The sequence below is a fragment of the Salvelinus sp. IW2-2015 genome, unplaced genomic scaffold, assembly GCF_002910315.2.
Source record: "Salvelinus sp. IW2-2015 unplaced genomic scaffold, ASM291031v2 Un_scaffold2228, whole genome shotgun sequence".
Classification (NCBI taxonomy): domain Eukaryota; kingdom Metazoa; phylum Chordata; class Actinopteri; order Salmoniformes; family Salmonidae; genus Salvelinus; species Salvelinus sp. IW2-2015.
The window spans coordinates 159,575-164,097 of record NW_019943558.1 but is presented as its reverse complement, the minus strand read 5'-3'; the positions used below and the strand labels follow the sequence as shown (position 1 = coordinate 164,097).

General features: G+C 45.2%; 1 long non-coding RNA gene across 1 annotated transcript; it reads right to left on the bottom strand.

Annotated features, from left to right (window-relative positions):
• Positions 1 to 2,947: 2,947 nt before the first annotated feature.
• LOC112073329 (uncharacterized) lies at positions 2,948 to 4,300 on the bottom strand. Its single transcript, XR_002894503.2, has 3 exons — positions 4,141 to 4,300; positions 3,455 to 3,508; positions 2,948 to 3,038 (listed from the first exon to the last, which is right to left on the bottom strand). It is a non-coding gene; the product is annotated as an uncharacterized lncRNA (long non-coding RNA).
• Positions 4,301 to 4,523: the final 223 nt, after the last annotated feature.

The following is a 4,523-nucleotide window of genomic DNA, read 5'->3' as shown; positions in this document are numbered from 1 at the left end:
GCACGCCTGCCTGTACCCGGGGAGCTCCTGACGGCCTGCCTGTTACCTGGGGACTTCAGCTGGCACGGCCTGCCTGTTACCTGGGGAGCTTCAGCTGGCACGGCCTGCCTGTTACCTGGGAGCTTCAGCTGCACGGCCTGCCTGTTACCTGGGAGCTTCAGCTGGCACGGCCTGCCTGTTACCTGGGGAGCTTCAGTGGCACGGCCTGCCTGTTACCTGGGGAGCTTCAGCTGGCACGGCCTGCCTGTTACCTGGGAGCTTCAGCTGGCACGGCTGCCGTACTGGGAGTCAGCTGGCACGGCCTGCCTGTTACCTGGGAGCTTCAGCTGGCACGCCTGCGTTACCTGGGAGCTTCGGCACGGCCTGCCTGTTTACCTGGGGAGCTTCAGCTGGCACGGCCTGCCTGTTACCTGGGGAGCTTCAAGCGGCACTGGGGTATAAACAGCTACTAGTGCCAAATGGTGAAGGGGGGTAGGTAGGCAAACGGGAACAACGGGAAAAGATGAAGCCTTTTACATGGCTAGTTTGAAAACACAACACGTTTATAGTCTAAGGAGACGGATCTGACATCAAAATCTGACTTCAGAATCAGATTCCTTAGCCACCTCCGTAGGTAGCTTGAGTTACTTCCACGTCAGATACCATACAGCACGGAGTAGTCTTTGATACTTTCCGTGTTATTCCATGCATCGGCCTCTACCAGTATGTATCGGTCTTCTCTAAATAGTTCTCTAGTTTTCTACATTGTTCATGGGATTGGAACCCTGTAATCCGTGTTAGATAGTAGTTGGCTGTTTAGAACTCTGAGGACTTTCACTCCATCATTCTAGAATGGGTGTCTCCTGTCTCAGCCAATGAGTTGCACATGATGTGAATTGTAGCGAGCACATGGGAAATTCCAGTATGAACAGACTGAGAGATGTGTTCTAGAAGGTGAAAGAAGTTGAATAGAATTCAGTGGATCTTAACTTTTTTTGGAATATTTCCATGTGTAGATTTGTTCCTGCCCTGTATAGAGTTCCAGATAATGCTCAAATATGGCACATTTCCTTTTTTGCTTTTTGACTTTGGACAGTGATAGTGGTTGGGCTCCGAGTGGCGCAGCGGTCTAAGGTTAGGGGAGGGTTTGGGCCGGGGTAGGCCATCATTGGTAAATAAGAATTTGTTCTTAACTGACTTGCCTAGTTAGATACAAATTAATTAATAAATAGTGCTCCAAGTCAAAACAGCTTCCCTAGATGACACCAGATGTCATGTTCACTTGTTTCAGTAGTGTAGTGATATAGTTCCTTTGTGTTTTATTGGAATTATTCCATGAAAATATTATACAGACTGGCAACAGTTCCCAGCACAGTTGGACAGACACAACAGTCGTCTCCAGCAGCAGTTGGACAGACACAACAGTCCCCAGCAGCAGTTGACAGACACAACAGTGTCTCCAGGCAGCAGTTGGACAGACAAGCAACAGGTTCCTCAGCAGTTGGACAGACACAACAGTCTCTAGCAGCAGTTGGAACAGACACAAGTCCTCCAGCAGCAGTTGGACAGACACAACAGTCCTCCGCAGCTAGTTGGACAGACACAACAGTCTCCTAGCAGCAGTTGGACAGACACAACAGTGCTCAGCAGCAGTTGACAGACACAACAGTGTCTCTAGCAGCTGTTGAGACAAAGTGTCTCCCTAGCAGCAGTAAGACAAAGTCGCTAGAGCAGTTGAACACACGCTCTAGCACATTACAGAACAGCGCTCCTAAATTGGACCAAAACGTCTCCTACAGAAAAAAAACAGTTTTCCTGAAGACACACCCCAAGAGGTCGTGTTCACTTGCTTTTACAAACAGTTAGGTAGCGACACAAAGTCTGTGTTTCCTAGGGAATCACTGAAATATACAGACTGGACAACATGTCGTCTCCAGCAGCAGTTGGACAACACAACAGTCTCCCAGCAGCAGTTGGACAGACACAACAAGTCGTCTCCAGCAGCAGTGTGGACAGACACAAACAGTCTCCCAGCAGCAGTTGGACAGACACAAACAGTCTCCAGCAGCAGTTGGACAGACACAACAGTCTCCCAGCAGCTGTTGGACAGACACAATCTCCCAGCAGCAGTTGGACAGACACAACAGTGTCTCCAGCAGCAGTTGGACAGACACAACAGTCTCACCAGCAGCAGCAGTTGGACAGACACAACAGTCGTCTCCAGCAGCAGTTGGACAGACACAACAGTGAGATACAGCACAAGGATGTTGTTCATGACATAGTTCCATCAGGTAGCCTAGCAGTAAAAAGCGTTGGACAGTAACTGAAAGGTTGCTGGTTTGAATCTGCTGATGTGCCTTGAGCAAGGCTCTTAAGCCCGAATTGGTCCTGTAAGTCGTTCTGGATGGACTAAAATGACTAAATGTAAGATGTTCCCTCTGCCACATACAGCCCACCTGGAGGCAGACTTTGAGGAGCTGGAGAGCGGCTGATGTACCTGGACAACCTGTGTGGTCAGTGTGAGCACAGCGCTTCAGACACTTCCAGGTCCTGCAGCTGGAGAACTAACAAGAAGAAGAAGAGGTAGGTTTTCCGTCTCTCTGAACTCAGGATTTTACAACATAATAACATTGTGGTAATTCGTGCTGGCTAATAGTCCACTTAATTTGACAACCATCCGTCAACTTTATATCCTTGAATTATTGTCTGATATAAAAACAGGTTCACCAACATAATGCACCACTGTGCTGCGTCCAGAGGGATTCCTCAGTATTCATAGTACTATACTTGCCCCAGGAAAAACAAGCTGCAGGGTCTGTGGTAAATGCGACATTTCAGACTTTTTTAATTTTTTTAATACATTTGCAAAACATCTACATCTTTTTGCTTTGTCATTATGGGATATGTGTGTAGATTGACGAGGGAATAAAAAAACAAATCAATTTTAGATAAGGTATAAAAGCAGTATCCAATGCTCTCATTTGGACGTATCCAATGAGAGCAACACCTACCGACTGAGCAGTTCTACTCCAGCAGAAAACTGTGTCAGATGTTCATGTCTGTTGAGAGACAGGAAATGAGTCATTAAGGGAAATAGACTATGAAGAGGATATAAGAGAATGAAAGTGGRTGTAAATGGATGATTTGACTGGCACTCCTGGGCCGTATTCATAAAGCGCCTTAAAGTGCTGATCTAAGATCAGGTCCTCTCTGTCCATATAGTCTTTATTCATTATGATCTTAAAGGCCAACCTGATATTAGATCATCACTCAGTTAAGTTAATAAATATATATTTTAAAATGTTATCACTCCAACTCTGAGACACTATGGATACACTATGAGACACTGAGACACTATGGATACACTGAGACACTATGGATACACTATGAGACACTATGGATACACTGAGACACTATGAGACACTGAGACACTATGGATACACTCTGAGACACTATGGATACAGGTCTGCCTTACCTAGGTTTCGGCTTTACTTTGGCCTCCTTTGATTTGTCACTCAGAGTCTTCATCCTGAAGGGAAATTATAAAGATGTGAGCAGGTAAAAAAAATGTATATATGGGACAGCCGTCACAGCAATGTAAATATTCATTGGATGACAGTAGACACTTTGTCTGTTTCCTAAATGGCACCCTATTCCCTATATAGTGCACCAATTTATACCAGAACCCAAAGTAGTGCACTATATAGGGAATAGGRTGCCATAAACATTGGCTGAGACTTTTTCTGCTTCAGCCTTCCGGCATCAGGTTCCAGTCCAGAATGTCCYGTCTCGCTCACTTCCATCACATGATGGTCAGCTGAATGTAATCAACTTAACTAGCTGTAGTTAGCTAACTGTATCAATAAGCTTTGGCAGCATCTAAATCTAAATGGAAATTCATGGTTTTCATTTATTGCCCGCGTGGGTGTGTTTTGTATTTAGTATTAGCTAGCTACGAAAAACGTGTTGATGGTTTCGTCCCACACAGTTACATCCAGCTAGATAGCCTTTCAGTCATGCTGGCAAAGAGGGAGAAACTAGCTAGCTAATTAACGTAGATGTTTTTTTAAATTGCTAATACAGCCATGTCAGAACAGGCAGGGTCACAAGACACAGGGCCATGAATGAAGCATTAGCTATAAAAGTAGCTTTAATACAAACCCCGTTGTGAAATCTTGCTGCACSGTCTGCAACCTCTCTTTGAAATTCTCAAACATCTTCCTGGTTTCTTCCAAGCTGCAAATACGTTGTTTGTCGTCGCATTAACTGTATTAGCTAGCTTCTTTGTGAATATTCCTCAAGTGCCATGTCAAGCTACGGGTCAATGTTCAGATTGTACTTCTATAAGTAGCTAAAGTCTGATAGATGGCTGTTGTTTGCTCTTTGCTCAGCTGTTTCCAGACGCAGTCAAGTGTCAACATGCAGTGGGGTGTTGAGTGGAATCAGGTTGCGCAGCTATGCGCAGCCGACATTCTTTCACATAGAACACGGAAGCCATATTAGGTACATCAAAATGTTACAAAAACTAATTTCACAGTATTTTG